This window comes from Piliocolobus tephrosceles, chromosome 5 (assembly GCF_002776525.5).
Source record: "Piliocolobus tephrosceles isolate RC106 chromosome 5, ASM277652v3, whole genome shotgun sequence".
Taxonomy (NCBI): domain Eukaryota; kingdom Metazoa; phylum Chordata; class Mammalia; order Primates; family Cercopithecidae; genus Piliocolobus; species Piliocolobus tephrosceles.
The window spans coordinates 71433615-71454175 of NC_045438.1; the positions used below are offsets into that span (position 1 = coordinate 71433615).

At 38.5% G+C, this 20561-nt stretch overlaps 1 protein-coding gene and 1 pseudogene across 3 annotated transcripts in view; one reads left to right on the top strand and one right to left on the bottom strand.

Annotated features, from left to right (window-relative positions):
- Positions 1–885: 885 nt before the first annotated feature.
- LOC111538494 lies at positions 886–2401 on the bottom strand (annotated as a pseudogene). Its single transcript, XR_003309449.1, has one exon. The product of XR_003309449.1 is annotated as an MAPK-interacting and spindle-stabilizing protein-like (transcript).
- An 8214-nt stretch (positions 2402–10615) lies between these two features.
- The window catches only part of ASCC3 (activating signal cointegrator 1 complex subunit 3), a 389336-nt gene continuing 379390 nt past the window's right edge, over positions 10616–20561 (top strand). For both annotated transcript variants that reach the window (XM_023205913.2, XM_023205914.2), the window contains exon 1: positions 10616–10919. The gene's annotated coding sequence lies outside the window, so the exon portion shown is untranslated. The remainder of the gene's footprint in view (positions 10920–20561) is intronic.

The following is a 20561-nucleotide window of genomic DNA, read 5'->3' on the forward strand; positions in this document are numbered from 1 at the left end:
TATCCTTTAAACTATCAGCAGCAACAAATTAAAATTTTAAAATTCAGTATCTTTATTCTCTAGAATGAATCCTACAAATACACCTTTTAAGACTTTACATATGAAAGATTTTATAAATGAATTCTACCTATATTTATATGATCAATTCAAATTTCAGTTTTCCACAAAGGCTTTTAATCTTCTGCAGCCAACAGGGGCCTATCTTTAATTTGGCCTCCTTTTGTATTCATAAAAGAAGTATCACACAACTTAGCACCTAATTGTTCTTGAAAAGCCTTGTGAATGTTAAATTTGTTCCCTACCCAAACTGTAAGTTCTTGTAAATTCCTTGAGAATAGAGATCATATCATATTTTTCTTTGGAATATTTCACAATACTTAGCAAAGTGTGGATTATGAGATATGTGCTTAATTAGTTGTAGGTAGAGTGAATGAAAGTTTCACTTAATCATAAAAATGCTTAAGAATAGTTTAAGTTTCAGGAAAAATTAATTTTTAAAATAATTAATATCCAGCATTTTATTTTACCATCTTCTACTAGCTAAATATTCATATGCTTGAAAGAGATAAAAGTTATTATTGACATTCCATTCCATTCTGTTCCCTGAGGTTCAGTTCTTATAAGAACTGAAGAGAGGCTACCCTTATCTGCTTGATACCGGTATGTTTGCTTTAATTGAGGAAAAGCTTTATGGGTGAAACATTTATCTCTAAGTATCTCTTTATCTCTTACAGTAATAGAACCCATGCTTTTTAACTGAGTATATAGTTGCCTAAAACGAGGACTGTATGTTCTAGCTTTCTTTGCAACTGGGTGTGACCATGTGACTTAAGTCTGGTAAATAAAATGTGACTGTAAGTGATAGGTGTACTTTTTTTTTAATCAATTATCTAAAAATTTAATTTACATACATGTTGACCTGGATTAAAAACAAAAAAGTTAGTTTCCATAAATAGCAGACTTTAGTGCTGTATGCTCCAATGACTAAAAATAAAACCAGGAAGTTTTTACTAAAAGCTCAAGGATAAAAATGAACACTGGCTGGCTATTGAACTCCACATCTGACAATAATTACTGACAGTTTAAAAATGTATATTCAAAATACAATCTCAAGAGGACCAGGTGAATTTGTCCAACAGAGCAGTGCAAAATGTTGAGGCATCATTTCTTTGGATTATGATGGGTTATTCTCAAAGTTTATTTATTTAGAAGGGGAAAGTGATTATAGAAAAATACTTGAAATAATTTGTCAATGAAGTTGCAGATTCTAACAATAATCCACATCTTAGATTTTTAAGTGTGTAGTTTCATAGTTTAAACAAATTCTGTCAAAGAGCTATTCAATATACTTTAACTTTCCATGAAAACCAAATAAAAAATCACATCTGAATGATTTACTTGTACGCTTTTATCTGATTGTATACATATGATGTACTACACATCCAAGTACAAGAGGCAGTTATCTTCTCTGAGAGGCACAAGATTTCTTTTATGAATGCCCTCTAATAGTGAAACCAGCAATTTTTATATATGCATTCATGTGCATATAAAGGTACTTCAAAAAGCAAAGCGTCATCTCTTCGTCCATTGTTAACTCAGTGGTAAGAATGGGGGCCACCAGGCATCAGTGGAGCACCAGAAGGTCCTGAAGGCACTTGGAAAGGATTACTGGGAGTAGGATAGCATCCTGGTGTGGGATACTATTCTGTAGGGGCAGGATATGGTATTGGTGGTCCCCAGACTCCTGGTGGAACGGTGCCCCATGGAACAGGTTATGCTGCCCCAGGGACTTGGGGAGGAGGAGGAGCAGGATATGGCCCTGGAGATGGATATGGAATATTAGGGGTAGAATACTGCCCTCCCATTCCTGGCACCCAAGGTCCAGAAGACATGGATCCCCATGGACCTAAAGGACCAGCTGCAGCTGGATCTGTGGGTGCACCACATGGTCTGGGTAGCTCTGGAAAGGGCATATTTGGTGTAGGATATGGCCCTCTGGGGCCAGGGCCTGGCACAATTGGGGCTGGATAAGGAGCACCAGGTTGGGGGGATGACGGTCCAGAAGAAGGAAAGGGTGCTGGTGGTCCTGGAGGTGGTCTGGTGGGAGGCACGGAGGGATACATTCCTGTTGATACTGGTCCAAAAGGCACAGTGGAGGGTGTTGCACTTGGTGCGAGTCCAGATGGCACCGAAGGTGGAGCACTCGGATTATTCCAAGGGTTGGAGCCTGATCAGCCTTGAGGAGGTTGGCCAGGTTTTGTATTGCTCACAGCAGAGGTTTTGGCAGGGGAGCGTTCAGGTAGTGCATCTGCCAAAGAAAATTCATCAGACATTTTCCCGGCAATATCCAAGACCGCAGTAGGATCTATAAGGGGTGATGGGTCCGAGGGACTGGGCCCTGAAGAAGTGGGCGCAGCCTGACTGACTGCAGGGAGAGCAGTGGCTGCAACAGACCAGCAGCACGCAGCTCCTCCTTGATAGGTGTACTTTCAACTCATGTTCCCAAAGTTATGTCCTTTTCTTCTCCTCTTCCTTTAGACTGCTGCTTGAAATATATATGATCATGACTGTGGGCCATTTTGAACTATTAGATGAAAACAACACTCTATAAATGGCAAAGTGACAAGAAGGTACTCTCGTCCTAGGATGACTAAATTGAGAAAGCAACTACACGATTTCAGGATTACCCATCACTAACCTATTATATGAGAAGAAAACTCTATTAAGTTGTTGGTTTGGGGTCTCATTAAATACAGTCTTACCAATATCCTAACTTATCTCTTGGAGGAATGATAGGAAGGCAATAGTTGGCAAGGAATGATTCTTCCCTTTTCACACAATGCTTTAAGGATAAATATATTTCAGCCCCAAACTTTGGTGGATTATTTGCTTGTATAAGAAAGTCAAATCTAGTTTCAGATATTAAAGGCTAGATAAAAATCATTAGTTTTGAAGCTAATTACTTCCAATTTTCTTTTCTCCAAGTCCCATACACACACACTAACATATATTCATGGGCATACCCACATTTATCATGGGGTATCACCTGGCATTTAGGGAACCAATTGGACACTAAGTTAAATTTGCCAGTGACAACTGTGACTTGTAGTTTTTATTTCATATGTTTATATTGACTGAGAATGGTGTTTCTTTTACAACCTAATCTATGACTGCATTCTTGAAATTGGATTTTGTCTGAATTTTATAATATTTTATAAAAATTTAATATCTCACTACCTTATCGGAAGTAGTTTAAAATATTTTTGCAATGAACAATTCATAATTTCAAGGACACCAAAAGAAATATGGCTTTCATAGTGCATATTCACTTCAAATTTTGTAAAGTTATACATTCCTCAACACATTAAATGTTTCTTATATGTATTTTCAAACATCCCCTACTTCTTCCCTCCTGTCTCCCAGGAAAACTTCTCTCTACCAAGGTTAATAGCTTCACCCACATCCTTGAGTATATCCTTGTCTGCCTTTACCTTATTATTTCCTTACTTGACTCACTTCTTACAGGTTCTTTCCTTCTATTTATATCTGTTTTTCTTTCTATCCTAAAAACAACAGGCAGATAACAAGTTTTTTTCTGGACCTTGATATTTCCTCCATGTATTGCCCTGCTTTTTTCATTCATTTATTAGACAAAAACAATTATCATCACTGTTTTCACTTTCTCACTTCTCATTTACTCTCTTACACTTGACATCTAATTCCATCCCTACCATGTTACTAAATTGCTTCAAATCATCAATCACTAATATTTCCAAAGACATTTACTCAGTCTTCACCCTCCTTAACTTTGAAGCAGTAATTACCTTGGTGACTTGAAGAAAATTTTTTAAATATACTCTGTGTATCTCTTAACTCTTTAGCCACTCTTTCTTTTTCTCCTTCATTGGCTCTCTTTCTTCCTCTCAGTACTAATTTTCCTGGATATGTATTGTTTTTTACACTTTTATGGTAATATTTTTTAAAAAGTTCTTCTGAGGAACTACTCTTTCCTCCCTTTTATTCTGGCACTATTTGATTTACTATATCTTCATTTTCTTGTTTTCCTTTTTTAAAATTTTGATTATCATTATTTTAAATTTTTTTGTCTTTTCATAGGTTATTGGGGCACAGGTGGTGTTTGGTTACATGAGTAAGTTCTTTACTGGTGATGTGTGAGATTTTGGTGCACCCATCACCTGAGCAGTATATACCCCACCCAATTAGTAGTCTTTTATTCCTCACCCACTTCCCACCCTTTCCCGGAGTCCCCAAAGTCCACTGTGTCAATCTTATGCCTTTATATCCTAATAGCTTACCTCTCACTTACGAGTTGTGAACATATGATGTTTGGTTTTCCATTCTTGAGTTACTTCACTTAGAATAATAGTCTTCAATTTCATCCAGGTTGCTGTGAATGTCATTAATTCATTCCTTTATATGGCTGAGCAGTATCCCATCATATATATATACACCACAGTTTCATTTTTTTGTTTTTCAAATCTCCTGTCTTACCATCTAGTCTACTGAATTCCTTCTTTTTTTTTTCTCTTATGTGACCTCACTTCTTGAATCCTCCATGCTCTTCTCCAATGTATACTGCTTGCTCTCTAGACGTGCTGCACAGCCATCTTGGAGAGATTTGTCCTTACCTTTCTCTAGCATCAGCATAAATTTTTGTCCTTATTTTGTTGGATTATATGGCCTAGTAAGTTTCCAAAAGATCACCCAGGAGAAAAATATTCTACATCCTTGTTAGTCTGAAAATATCTTTATTGTACTCTCACAGTTAACTGATAATTTGAATGAGTACAGACTTGTAGACTGCAAAACATCTACAATTACAATTTTGAAATATTCTGTCATTGTCTTCAGAGATGCAGTGATGCTGATAGCACCTGTCCCTATTCCTTTGTTGATAATATGTCTTTTATGTTTAGGAACTTTGGGGATTTCTTCTTCATAATTTTTATTTGTGGCATTACATGATAATGTCTCCAGGCATGAGTCTTTTTAAATCTATTTTTCAATACCCCGAGTCTACTCAAATCTGAAAAGTTTTCTTCTCTGCTCTATAAAAAAATCTTATACTTTTCCCACTCCCCTCGCCTTTTTTTTTTTTTTTTTCTTTAATCTTTCTCATCTACTGGTTGAATGTTAAGCCTATTGGATTGGCTCTCCATGACATTCTTATGTTTTCTTTCTTATTTTCTCTCTGCTATGTATACTATATTCTTACAAGACTTCTTTGATTTAATCTCCAGTACTTCTCTTGAGTTTTTAAGTTAACATATTTTTAATGTCTGGTAGCTCTTTTTGCTCTATCGTTGCTCCTTTTTCAAAGTATCTTGTTCATATCTTGTAGATATAATATGTTCTGAATTCCATATTAAGTGGGGTGCTCCTTTAAAATCTTTTATTTATGCTTCCTTGCCTTCTTTAGAGTTAGTTTTTCTATGTTTTTCTTTGTATTTTTCTCTCATGATGCTCATTTTCCTTATTTGCCTATTAATTCTTCATTGTTCATATATATGTGTGTGTATACATATATAATTGGTAGTTGATGCAGTTTTCCTTTTCTTTCTGTAGGTAAGAGGTCTGACAGTTCTCTTTCTCTCCTGTGTAGGAATTGTGACTATGTGTCTGAGTTAGGTAGGACAGGGCCAGGAATGCAAAATATGAAGTTTCACTTTAGACGAGTAAGCAATTAGCTTGTTCTCAGGATGTTGGCCCTGAATGCTAGAATGAGAATGTTTTTCCTCTGTGTCATCAACCTAAACATTTTCATTTTTCTGTACTATTTATTCAATTAATTTGGAGAAGATGTGGGGGGGGTCAGTTTTGGTCTTTGTTTTTGTCTAGATGCAGATATTAGTATCTTTTGCTTCCTCTCAGTGTATATGGATGAGAAAGGGAAAAATGTGTGTCGTGATAGATTCAATTGTGCCATATTTTATCCCCATTTTCAGCCCTTATTCTTACTTCTGTCCTATCCTGTGTAGCTTCTCCACTATATTTTTTAGGCTATGGTTTTGGTCAAATCACTACTATTTGCTTTGTATCCCAAGATATTTTTGAAATTTCATTTGCTTTTCTTGATATCATCCACTTTTTTCTACTCACATGAGTGCATGCATACAGGCACACTTCATCTTTACTCCTTTACTTATTCTTCATTTTTTCTGTTTCTTCATTTTTATTTCTGTACTGTGTAGGAAAGGATAGTAGGCAAATGATATGCCGAGTTCACCATCTTGAACAGTAATTCAAGAAAATCGTTTATATATTGTAAGCATATATTTTGAAACCTGGGTAAAACATAGTGCAGGATTCTCCGAAGCTGATTGTCCCTTTGCCACATGACCACCTCTACAACATTCTTATTCAAAGGGAAATGAAATTACTTTGGGAGAAGCTCACATTTTTTGAGTTGTTTGGTACTTTAAAAAAATCATCTTATTAGTTAAGAAAGAGGGAAGAAATGGTGGTTGAGGAGGCAAACAACAGTGTCTGCCATGGTAGTAATCTAACTTTTTTCTTTTCTAATATCACTTATTTAAAAGAGTAGGAAAACATTTTAGAATTGAGTCTTTTTTTAATCAGCATTCCCCAGAGGTTAAGCATCAACTTCAGAGAAGGAACTGCACTGGAGTGCAGTACAGATGGAATTTTAAGACTCGGTGTTGCAGGATGAGGCAGGGGTGAAAAAGGGCAGGGAAGAAGTGACTGACAATAGATACAACAAGAAAGGCCTAGAAGCTGAGGCTACGGAACACTGGTGAGCTAGGCAGACCTAGTGGGCACACATCCTGAAGGAGGTACCCAGAGACTGATGGGCTGGAAATGGTTCTGAAACTTAGCAGCCCATCCTCACAACCCACGAAGTGACAAGTCTGAGAATGAAAGGCTAACATACTAAGGATAATGAAACATAGAAATGAAAAAAGTCAAAAGCGTGAATAATTTTGTTGAGGTGCAAAAAAATAGCTTGGAAACACTTCTACCTTGAAATTTTCTGTTCTTGAGACAATTTTGAGATAACTTAAGGCACTCTTTGCAGAATGATCATGTTACACATATACATAAAACACACACAAACTTTTATAATTTTACCTAAATGTGTTCATATTATGTATAGATTGTGTTGCAAGCTATTTCATTCAACTGTACATCTTAGACATATTACCGTATCAAGCAATAGATTCACGTTATGCTTTTTTAATGCCTCGAAATTTAGAGATGTATTACAATTTATTTAAATCAATCCAATATTGAGCCTTTTTTGGTATGATACTTTTTTTTTTTTTTAAGACAGTGTTTCACTCTGTTACCCAGGTTACAGTACAGGGGTGCGATCATGGCTCACTATAGCCTTGACCTCCCAGCTCAAGTGATCCTTCTGCCTTAGCCTCCTGAGCAGCTGGGACTACAGGTGCATGCCACCACACCCAGCTAGTTTTCATATATATATATATATATATACACATATATATGTATTTTTTTTTGTAGAGAAAGGGTTTTGTCATGTTGCACAGGCTAGTCTCAAACTCCTGGGCTCTAGCAATTCACCTGCTTTAGCCTCCCAAATTGCTGGGATTACAGCTGTGAGCCACCACACACAGCCATATGATATATTTTTAAATGCAATGTGGAGTTTTGTTTTGTTTTTCAATTAGAGATGGGGTCTTGCTCTGTTGTCCAGGCTGGAGCTAAATGGCATGATCATAGCTCACTGTAGCCTCAAACTCCTGGCCTCAAGAGAGCCTCCCAATTCAGTCTCCTTAGTAACTAAGACTACAGGTGTGTACCATTAAGTCTGGCTATTTTTTTTTTTTTTTTCTATTGTTTGTAGAGATGGGGGTCTTCCTACGTTGCCCAAGCTACTTTTGAACTTCTGGCTTTAAGTGATCCTCCTGCCTCAGCTTCCCAAAGCACTGGGATTACAGGTGTGAGACACTGCGCCTAGCCCACTGCAATGTGTTTTAATTGGTTTCCCAGCTATGCACTACTTTCAACCCACCCTACCCAATATTGCCAAAATAATCTCCCAATTCCATTTTGTGACCGCCAAACACTGCCTGCCTATTATACTCAATTCTTTAAATTTAAAATTGTGTCTCCTTATAGTTTGTTTACATTTTAGCTTTGTCACTAGCTTCTATTAACAATGTTCCATTACAGATAAATAGGTTACTCCTTATCTAGAATGCAGTTATAGTCTTGTTCCTTGGCTTTGCTCATGGCATACTTTCTGGACAGTCTCTTTGTCATCAGGGCCCATTTTCATTAGGCTGTCTTTCCACTAACATTTGGGGAAGCTGAGCTTGATGGCATGTACCTGTAGTCCTAGCTACCTGGGAGGGTGAAGCAGAAGAATCATTGAGCCCAGGAGTTCAGGGCTGTTGTGCACAATGATCATGCTTGTGAATAGGCAGTGCACTTCAGCTTGCGCAATACAGCAAGACCCCATCTCTTGAAAAAAAAATTGAGGAAACCCCAGGGACTATAAAGAGGACAAAAATAGTTCTTAAGAGTTCAGTGAAGTAAGGCCATGCCTCAGTGTCCACAGGGAATTGGTTCCAGGACACTCCCACATACCAAAACCCCAGGATGCTCAAGTCCTTATACAAAATGGTATAGTATTTGCATATAACCTATGCACATTGTCCCATATACTTTAAACCATGTCTAGGTTACTTATAATACCTAATACAATGGGAAGTGCTATGTAAACAGTTGTTATACCCATACTGTTTAGGAAATAATGACAAGAAAAAAAAGAGTCTATGCATGTTCAGTGCAGACATAACCATTCTTCTCTTTTTTATTTTCCAATTGTGTTTGTTCCAAAGTTGGTTGAGACATATACAGAAGTCATGGATACAGAGGGCTAACTGAATTTCCTTCCGGGTCAGGACTATTTAATAGAAATATGATGCAAGCCCACCTATGTCATTTAAAATTTTCTAGAAGTCACATAAAAAGTAAAAATAAAGTTGAAATTAATTTTAACATATTTTATTTGATCCATTATATATAATTTCAACATGTAATCAACGTAAGAATTGCAATATTTTACATTTGTTTTCTAAGTCTTTGAAATCTGGTGTACATTTTGAACTCATTGCATGTCTCAGTTTGGACAAGCCACATTTCAAATGTCAACAGACATATTTAGCTAGTGGCTACCCTAATGGATAGGGCGGTTCTAGGTAGTATATTTTCGATTCCTCTCTTCTCCCTTAAGTCTCTGGAACTGTGATGGGAATAATCTGCCATGTGAATTCCTAGCACTTATCAGCACCTCTCATTATCACGTGGCCTCCTTGCATTATTTATTTTTGTGATGCATTTGTCTTGTCTCATGAACTAACTTGTAAATTCTATTAAGTCCAGGACCAAAGACACATGCAATCTCAAGATTGGAAATACCTTTAACAAAACCATCAACTAATTCCTCTGTTGATGTGTGGCTCCCCTGTACCAAGTCCCTATTAACTGAGCTTCAGAATCTCCCTGAAGCAAAATTCTGTTGTTGAAGTATTCACACATGCTAAGGTAGGAAATTCTTTTTGGGTCGGGCTACAAGGGCATCTTCTTTTCAGGATCTTAAATCTGTTCCCTGAAGTTTGCATCACATGAAACAAATCAACTTCACATGACAGGTCACTTCATATTTGGAGAGAGTCCAGTAGTTTTCTCTCTTCTGAGTGAGTCCTGGAAGGTTTAATCAATACTTCTTCACTTGCCCTGTTTTTGAGTTCTCTTCATCATTTTGCTCATCCCTGATAGAATGCCAACTTGACTGAGGTCTTAATCAAATGCTGAACACAGCACTTCAGAGGTGGTCTGACCAGTAAAGAGAATAACTGGATCACTATTGGCTGTCTCTACAAAACAGTTCTACCAGGCATCGGGGCACATTACTTCATGACGAAGCGGGAATGGCAGAGGAGAGCCACAACAAACACATTCACTCATACTATCTTTGCATTGTTGGCTTTTAGTCTAGAACTCTTTGCAGATAAACCACATAGTTCTTTAGGTTAGTTTTTCTTCGTATCTTCCTATCTTTTCAATCGAGTTAGGGAATCTTCGGGCTTTCTGTTTTTGGAGGAGGTCTTCTGATCCAAGGACCGATTTGCAGAGATCACTTTGAGGGAACTAAGCTGAGAATCCAGAAAGCTTATGGAAAACAGGCCTTGACACCAGAGAACCATGTATACTTCCAGTAGCCAGAGAGCTTTGGCTGAAGACGACGATAGCAACTACCTGTTTCTTCATTCAAATTGCTCTCCTTTCCTTTACCTTTAATAGGAATTATTTCCTCCACATATTTACCTTACGGAGAAGGGCGGCAGCCTGAAGTAAATGCAGGGGAAAAACTCACAGAGAGGTCGAGATGGCAGGCCTGGCCCGGCGCGAGCAGCCCAGGGTAAAGCAGACCGTTCCGGGCCGCTCCCGCCTGGGCCTGGCGACTCATCCTCGCCGCCGCCGGCACCTTCCGCATCTGCTCCTCAGAGCACAGCCGACTAAAGGCTGGAGGCGGGAGGCGGGGCGGGGCGCGCACGCGGGCGGGGCTGAGGGCCCGGAGTCGACGAGTCGACGTGACGACGTTGGCGCTGCAGCGGGGCAGTGACGTGTAGGCCGGCGCCCGCTCCACTCTGTCCCTCCTTGCCGGGTCGGTGCGTCTCTCTGTCTGGCTGATGGTCCTCGCACGCAGTTCCCTCTGACTGGGCGCGACCCCGGCAAGCACGGCGTGGAGGGCTGACGGGGCGCGGCAGTACAGCTGCCCGCCCGCATCTTTGGCCCTGCCCTCAGCACCTCACCCGGCGTGGGAAGTTAAAGGAAAACCGAAAGGGAAGGAGGCGCGGTGGCAGGAGCTGACAGAGTGATGGGAAACGCGTGAGCCGGGCCGAGAGGTGAGGAAGTGGAGGTGGGAGGACCGGAAGGGTCGCCGCGGCCAGGGGAGCTGGCTGGAGGGGACGGCGGGGCGGGCTACGCGACCCGCCGAGAGATTCTCTTCCTGCCTCCGGGGCAAGTCCAGACCTGTCATCCTTTTCGGTGGTTTGAGGTCGAGTCCGGGGTCTGGCAACAATACCGCCCATTCCTAGAGTTTGTAGGTGGGGTAGGGGATAGAAAACTTAACCTAAGCCGCGTATTGTCTAGGTGTTAAGCCACAACGTGACCAGATGAGGTGTTTTTTCTGTCCCATGCATGGCTAATTTGTTTTCTTTTTTTTTTTCTGTTACAAAGCCTTGGTAACTAAGTTTTTTTTTTCGCGTAGATTTTGAGAAAGAAATCTTCCTCGTATTTTTCCCCCAACACACGGAAAAGTAAATAGGTAGCTGACCGTGGTGGATTGTGGGTGAATTTCGCAATAAAGGAGCCTAGAATGTCATTTTGAAATAAATAAATGTGTATGTGGTTGTTAGGGAGGTTTTGTGAGTAATGGGCAGTTATTTCAAATAGGTTTCTTATCATAAATTATTCGTGGAATGCAATGTGCTAATGGTATTTGCTATTCTTTGGTTTAAAAGAAGCATAATTCTAGGGTTTGGTAAAAGTTTGATGTGTTGTCACTTGTGCATTCAAACTCATAGTTACGTTTTCTTTCTTTCCCTAAGTTAGGTTAGACTGATAGCCATTTTCTCCTCACCAGATTTTATGTTTCATAGATTGAAATCCTTTTTCTGATTCTCAGAGTTCTCAAAAGTTGAGAATTCAGCTTTTGGTTTTACCATGGATCGTGCTCCAGTTTATGTCATCTCTTTTGTTTAATGATGGTTATAATAGTTTTGCATGAGAAAAATGATCCTTAAAGATGCTGTTAAGCTTAGGCTAAATAATCTTACTTATATGAGTAAATTAATTTTTCATGGTTCAGCTTTCTTGATCCCTGCTTAACAGTTTTTTGTCATTCATTCATTCATTCATTCATTCAAGTCTTCCTATGTGTCAAACGCTGGGCCAGACCTAGGAGAGCAAGAGAGAGACAATCTCTGTGCTCATGAACTTTCTATAATCCAGCAGCCTCCTTAAAGAGAGAATCTTGACTAGAGTTCTTTCTCATACCATGAATGTGTAGTTGACCAAACCAAAGCTTTTAAAAGAAAAAGTTATTGTCAATGTATATATGTAACATTGAAAGAGGAGCAGATGGTCTTGCTTTAACAGCATGATTTGATATTGCCTTTGATCAAAAAGATAGTATATGTATCAGTGGTTTGCCAGTTCAGAAGAGTAAGTTTTTCTTTTGCATAGCTGGTTTAAATATAAAGTTCACAGTTCTACCTCAGTTTCTACCTCAAAATAAATAAATAAAAAGCTTTTTCTTTTGAGATAGAAATCAGTTGCTTTCCAGTCTTCATATTGATCTGATTGATCTCCTGTGTATCTCTGGAATGCCTGGGCTCAAGCAATCTCCCTGTGTCGCCCTCCCAAAGTGCTGGGATTACAGGCCCCATTTTGCCTTTTTGTATGCTAATAAATTGACTAAGAATTTTGTCTTTGCTAGCTGGCTGCCCCTAGTAGCTTCAGAATGGGAGCTGGTTACCAGAAAGATCAAGGAATTATTAGAAGGTTGGGACTTTCATCCCTACCCCCAACTGCTTAGGGAGGTGAGAGAGGGGCTGAAGATTAAATTGATCACCAGTGGCCAAAGGGTTTAATCAATTATGCCTATGTAGTGAAGCCTCCATAAAAACTCAAAATGACAGGGTTCAGAGAGCTTCTGAAAGCTGAACATGTGGAGAGTCCTTGAGGTGGTATGCCTAGGAAATACTTGAAAGTTCTGCATGGAAATTCCCTTCCCTTATAAATTACCCTATCCTATGTATCTCTTCATCTGTATCCTTTGTAATATCCTTTATAATAAATTGGTAAACGTGTTTCCCTGAGTTCTGTGAACCACTCTAGCAAATTAACCGAACACAAGGAGAGGGTCTTGCAATCCCCAATTTATAGCTGGCCAGTCAGAAGTACAGATAAAAAAGTCTGGAACTTGTAATTGGCATCAGAAGTGGTGGGCAGTCTTGTGGGACTGGGCCTTCATTCTGTGGGATATGACAGTATCTCTAGATAGTGTCAGAAATGAATTGGAGAACACCCATCTGATGTCTGCTGCAGAAATGATTGCTTGCTTGGTGCGTAGGGAGAAACTCATACACATTTTGCCACAGACATCTTTGTGTTGATAATTGTGGTGTGAGAGCAGAGGAAAAACAATTCGAGTTTTTTCCACTCTCACAAGAGGGCAGGCATAAATTCCTTGAGTCTGCCTTCCAGAGGCTTATGGATTAGGGTGGAATGAGAATTTGTCTTTCAGACATAATCTGTGCTAGGCCCTTTTCCACTGGACTTTTGTGGGAAGAGTGGTAATATATACTGCCTAATATGTGCTGGATCTGTTCCATGTTTTCTTGAGAGTAATGGGTGTGCTTGTTTCATCTTTGTGGGATGTTCTGGAATTTTTGACTATGCTTGTCCTTATCTGGTGCTAAAATATTTTTTTTTGTTTTCCCAGGGACATTTAAAGGAAAAGTCTTCCTTATCCTATGCTAAAAGTAAAATTAACACAACCTTGGGGGGAATATTCTGAATATAAAGACTCATCTGCTTTATAGTTATGAGCCTGTCCAGGATTTTTTTTCCCCCACCTTTGGGTGGGAAACCTAGTTAGAGGATAAGTTAGAGAATAAGAGCCCCATTTTGTTTTAAATTTTGTTTTTAACCATTATATATTTTGTATTGTGTGAAAAGTGTTTATGTATTTTATTATTTTTATCATGCTTTCTATATTCTACATGCTTCAGATGTGTTTCCTAACTTGACTGGGAACTATTCAAGAGCAATTGCTTCTTACTTAAGAATGAGTTAGCATCTAAAGTGAACTTGTTAGGTGGAAACTGTGAATAGCTAAGATTACCTTTGAGAATCCCTTAAGAGGACATCAGATTGGCATAACATGCTGTCTCTCAGCACTTCCTACACAGCCGTGTTTTTCATCCTGACTTGGAATGTATCACAGTTTCTTTAGTTGAACTCCCAGTGAAAAAGTTGGTCTGTGTTTGGTCACCACCTTGTATGTTTTTTAAAAAAAGAGAAAAAGTGTTAAAAACTAGAGTCATGCAATGCATCAAGATGCTCACATTTTGAGATGCATGTGGTGATTGAAACAGACTAAAAGAGCAAGATTCTTGTTGCCCATCCCCCATTCACTCTAGAGCAGGTATTCAATACCTGAAATGTAAGCAGAATCTCTAGTAATTATTGTTTTTGTCTGACTCTACCTTCCTCTTTTTTTGGCCTACAGTGTTTGGTAGATTCCAGAAAGTAAAATGTGCTTAGACTCTGCTGTATGAACCAATTGATGGTAATAAGGTTTAATACAAGTAAGAGATAAAATTATCTTTAGGATTTACCATGAAAAATCACCCCCTTTTGAAATGGCATAATGGAGGATTGTATATATGTGTCGATGATGGCTATTTTTCTGAGTTCTGATCTTGCTAATATTAACAATATCACAACTCAATTTTTAAAAAAGGCACAATAAAATATAAATATTCTTATTCACTGTTTAATCTTTATTCACTGTTCATTTTTCAAGGTGTGGGTTTGTGGGTACAAGATTGTATTTTAAGTATTGAAATCTTAAATTCTAATTTTACTCCATTTACAACCTGCTTCTTCATGTCAGTGGTTTTATCCCTTAATCTGCACTGTATCACTTTGACTATTTTTGTCCCTTTAATAATTCCCTAGTATCTATAATTGCCAGTAACTAATTGTTAACTGAACTTATTAGGAAATATAGTTTGACTGTTTTAGAGATTTTCTCATTTGTTTATAATGAAAAAATACAGTAACTATATTTTCCTAAAGTTGCTATCAAGCAGTTAGACCATTTAGAGTTTAGAAACACAGGTTTGGTTTAAGAAGAATAGATGTTACAATTTTTATATGTAGTACTTCAGAATAGTGTGTACTGGAATTCTAGCTCACTAATTATTGGTTAATATCATCTCGCAAAAGGAAATATGCTACCATTAGAATAGTTTTCTCCTTATTTGGAATGTAAAAAAGGGCAGTTACATTTTCAAGACTTTCTTTTTATCTGTACTTACGTTTAACAATTTAAAGATTTGTTCAGATAGCCACAGTCAGTACTTCTGACTAACAGAAATAGGCTTTTAGGGTTTCAATCCTTTAGAAATTATATTTGTTCTGGGGCATTAAATATTTATTATTAACAGAATTTTTCATTTATGTATTTATCATTTAGTGGACCATATTAAATGTGGAGTAAAAATTAGTAAGGTAAAAATTGCTATGTAGGCCAGTTTTTCTTAATCCTTATTCACTGTGATATTACCAGAAATTTTAACTATGAATGTTATGATTTGTCTTTAAGACCTCCTAGTTGAACATCTTTTCCTTTCATCTAGGCCTAAAGTTAAGCACTTAACAACCCTCATCATTTAGGCTTCATTGTCCCACAACCCCTGTGTTACCAAACCTTAACCCAGGTTCACACCAACCTTTGTTCCTATGCCAGATTACTGCCACCTTAAATTGTTTGCAATATGAGCTGAGGCATTCATTGCTACCTGAAAAATATTTGGTCTGTTATTGTGGGTGGTAAGTTCAGACTTTTGCCTCTGTAATAGAAAAAATCCCATCTCATCACCTGTTTGAACAGTCTCAGCATATCTCAAATAAAATAGGAGTCATTTTGGTGGAACTCCCTTTTACCATATTTTTCTGTCCTCATTCACCCTCTGCTTAACCATGTTATAGCTATATTCACTTCCACTCATCCTTCCTTCCATACTCCTTCACCTATCCAAGTCTCTCTAGACCTGTGCTTTTGTTGTCATTCTCGCCTGCAGTCTCAGAGACTCCACTCCATCAGTCATAGTCTTTCTCCTGATTGCTCAACTTTTCCTTCTGTCTTTGTTCTCCCCTGATTATGATAGAATCATGATCAACTGTATCCTGTATTTTCAGAAACTCTTAAACCACATTATTTCAGTATTTCCTGCTTTTTCTCCTTTTCTTTCTTAGTTTCTTGAAAGAATAGCATGTACCCATTTGTAGGGTTTTTTTTTTTTTTCCGTATTTTCTCCCTTTGCATTTATCCTTTAATTCACTGAGATTTACCTTCTACCATTTTTGGAAAGTAGGTGTGCTAGTCATCTGGGACCTCAGAGTTGCTGCGTACAGTGGACTGTATCATATCATTTGAAACTTTCTTTTCTCTTGTCATATCACTCTTTCCATATGACAACCAATTTGTGGATCACTTTCTTAGAACTCTGTTCTTAATTCTCTACTGTCTACTTCCAAGAGGCCTTTCGGAGTAGAGTGCATTAATGGGCATTCATGCAGCTTTTGAAATGGAGTACAGAATGTTGTTTATATGTATGTATGTCTGTTTTCTTAGGAAGAGGGTCCATGGGCTTATGTATATTTGACTTAAACGAATATTATGTTCATCCATGGTTTTAACTGTGATGAAGTGATAACATGAAATTCTGGATTTCCAGCCCAGACCTCTGATAGGAAATCCAAAACCATATATCCCACTTGATAGCCCATAATTAAAGTTTTCCAAAACAGAATTATCATTCCTCTTCCTGATGCCCTCTATACATATAGAGTCCTCCACTCTTCAACATTTCCTAAGCCAGAAATTTGAGTGTCCTGCTGCTTTCTCCTTCTTTAAATCCTATTCCACATTGATTCTGTCTTCCAAGTATACTGATCTCCTAAATCCATCCTTTTATGTGTTTCCCTGGCTTAATTCTATCCTCTTTATCTTTCACTTGGTTTGTTGAAAAACTTTCCAACTGGTTTGTCTGTGTACTGTTTGACCCCACCTTGACAGTTCACCACATGCAAATCTGAGTAATTTTTCTATAACATGTTAATATTTTTTCAGTGATTCTGATTATCAGAATGAAAAGTGCTTAATTTGAGACATGTTGTTTAGTCTCTGCTTACATCTTTAGGTCTTATTTCATCAGTTTCCGAATGCACATTCTGTAGGGGTTTTAAAAGTAATTGAGTCTTATTTTGGCTTTCCCCCTCATAGTTTACCCCTTATAATAACCTTGTCTAGGTCCTTTAAGTCTCAGCTCAAGCTCAGCTTCCTTCCTTTATATCTAGTGCCCTCCTACCCCTTTAGATGCTCCTTCCCTGTCTTCCTACAGTTATAGCTGCATAATTATTGCAACTATTTTTCTTTCTTCCCAACCATACTGTAAACTCATCATTGAGGGCAAGTGCAATCATATCAAAATGTTTTTCTTTTTTTAATCTCTAGAGCCTCATAAAATATCTAATATGTGGTGGGTGATCTATACATATTTGCTGAGTAAATGAATAACATAAGATTTAAAATTTGTTTTCTAAATTTGACCTTTATACATTTCAAACACAACTTAAAGGGAATCTTTTTCCTGGTACAAAATACAATGTGTTTTGAGGAACTGTAAACTTTATTAACATCCAGTGCCTAGCCCAGATCCTAGTAGATAGGAGAAACTCAAATATTTGTGTATGAATGATTTATAGGTAACAATCAGCTAATGAACTGTTACATTTTTAGTGTTGGTCATTCAACCTCGGGAAGAAAACACATCAAATAAAAATAGCAAATCTGGTAATGTGCTTTGCTTCATTCCCTTGACAAGCATAATTCATGCTGATTATTTTGATAAGATCTCAGGGAGCTTTATTTGATGTGTTTCCAGGATTTGTGTCAAGATTTAGAGCTCTTTTTAGCAGTTTTTGTAGTGCTGGCTTGGTAGTGGCAAGTTCTCAGCATTTGTTTGCTTGAAAAAGACTGTACCTTCCCTTCATTTATGAAGCTTAGTTTTGCTGGATACAAAATTCTTGGCTGATAATTGTTTTGTTTAAGGAGGCTGAAGATAGGGCTCTAGTCCCTTCTAGCTTGTAGGGTTTCTGCCGAGAAATCTGCCGTTAACGTGATAGGTTTTCCTTTATAGGTTACCTGGTGCTTTTGCCTCATAGCTCATAAGATTCTTTCCTTCATCTTAACTTTAGATAACCTGATGACAGTGTGCCTAGGCGATGATCTTTTTGTGATGAATTTCCCAGGTGTTCTTTGAGCTTCTTGTATTTGGATGTCTAGGTCTCTAGCAAGGCTGGGGAAATTTTCTTCGATTATTCCCCCAAATATGTTTTCCAAACTTTTAGATTTTTCTTCTTCCTCAGGAATGCTAATTATTCTTAGGTTTGGTAATTTGATGTAATCCCAGACCTTTTGGGGGCTTTGTTCATATTTTCTTATTTTTTTTATTTGCCTTTCTTGTATTGGGTTAAGCACAAAACCTTGTCTTTGAGCGCTGAAGATCTGTGTGTTCAGTTCTATTGCTGAGACTTTCCAGAGCATTTTGCATTTCTATAAATGTGTTCATTGTTTCCTGAAGCTTTGTTTTTTATTTATGCTGTCTGTGTCACTGAAGATTTCTCCCTTCATTCTTGTTTCTTTTTTTTTTTTTTTTTCCCTATAAATTGGGCTTTGCCTTTCTCTGGTGCCTCCTTGATTAGCTTAATAACTCACCTTCTGAATTCTTTTTCAGGTAAATCAGGGATTTCTTCTTGGTTTGGATCCATTGTTGGTGAGCTAGTGTGATTTTTTGGGGGGGACTGTTAAAGAACGATGTTTTGTCATATTACCAGTGTTAGTTTTCTGGTTCTTCTCATTTGGGTAGGGTCTATCAGAGGGAAAGTATAGGACTCAAGGCTGTTGTTCAGATTATTTTGTCCCACGGGTTGTTCCCTTGATGTAGTATTGTCCCCCTTTTCCTAGGGATGTGGCTTCCTGAGAGCCAAGCTGTAATATCTCTCTTCTGGATTTAGCCACTTAGCAGGTCTACCAGGCTTTGGGCTGGTACTGGGGGTTGTCTGCACAGAGTTCTGTGATGTAAACCATCTATGGGTCTCAGTCATGGATGCCAGCGCAGTATTTGGAGTGTATCCTGGGTCCTGCAGGAGCAATTTGCTTCCTTCAGAAGGTCTGTGGGTTCTCTTGGCTTTCCTGATTTATTCCTGCTGTTGCTCTGGAGCAAGAGTTTACGATGCAAGACTCCACACACTGCTCTGTCAAGAGTGGGAGCTGCAGTCTAGTCCTGCCTTCTGTCTGCCATGATCCCCCCTTTGTTTTTCTACTCAGATCTCAGGGAGCTTTAAAGTTTTCAGTTACTGTAGTTTGAAACAATGTGACCTCATTACAGAATCCTAATATTAGATCTCTTCTTAGAGGTTGAGTGTATTATCTTGTTAGTATTTGCTAGGTTTGTGAGTTAGAATAAAAATGAAGTCCCGCTTTCTACTTTTTTTAAAAAAGAAAGGCACAGAGGATTCAGGACATTACTGTGATGTATATAAAAATGGTGAAAGTAGTGGTCCCAAGTACCCCATTAATTTGTAATATCATGCCTGAGGCACAGTATTAATACATCATGTTTCTTGTTTTAATGCTACATTTTGAAAGCACTAACTTGTGTGGTAAAAGGTAGGTTCTGAGGCAGAGTATGTTTAGTTTACTATCAGGGCCTTTCTTTAAAGACTTGACTAAATTTAGTCATCTTGAATACATTTTTGCAGTGTCTCAGTGTGGGTAGAAAATTAAAACCCCAATGCTTTGGCATCCATTGTATACCTTACTTCCTCTCTATGGATGACATGTACAATGTACATACATACTCTGTACAATTCTTGGGAGAACTGATAAAAAGTCAAGTCTTATATTCTCTTACAGACCCCAGTTGAGAAAGGCTGGTAGGAACCAGGCTATGCACTGAATTCAGGCCATGGATTTGTGTCACGCAGGCTGAGTGCGGTGGCACAATCATGGCTCACGGCAGCCTTGACCTTCCAGGCTCAAGCAATTGTCCCACCTCAGCCTCCTGAGTAGCTGGGACTACAGGCGCATGCCACTTGCCTGGCTTTTAAAAATTTTTTTGTAGAGTTGGAGGTCTCACTATGTTAACCAGGCTGGTCTGAAACTCCTGGCCTCAAGCGATCCACCCGGCTTGATTTCCTGGCTGGATTTCTTAATAGATGAATTACTTCCTTGGCCATTATTGGCTTGAAACAACATTAAACGGTGATTTAAGAATAAAAGACATTGGCTGGGCACGGTGGCTCACACCTGTAATCCCAGCACTTTAGGAGGTCGAGGCGGGTGGATCACGAGGTCAGGAGTTTGAAGCCAGCCTAACCAATATGGAAGCCCCATCTCTGCTAAAAATACTGAAATTAGCCAGGCGTGGTAGCGCACGCCTGTAATCCCAGCTACTCGGGAGGCTGAGGCAGGAGAATTGCTTGAATCTGGGAGGTGGAGGTTGCAGTGAGCCGAGATCACGCCACTTCACTCCAGCCTTGGCGACAAAGTGAGACTCCGTCTCAAAAGAAAAAAAAAAAAGAATAAAAGACATCATCTCTAAGACAGTGGTTCTCAACTATGATCCTTGACCTGCTGCATCATCTGCAAACTTGTTGGAAATGTAAATTCTCAAACCTCATCTCAG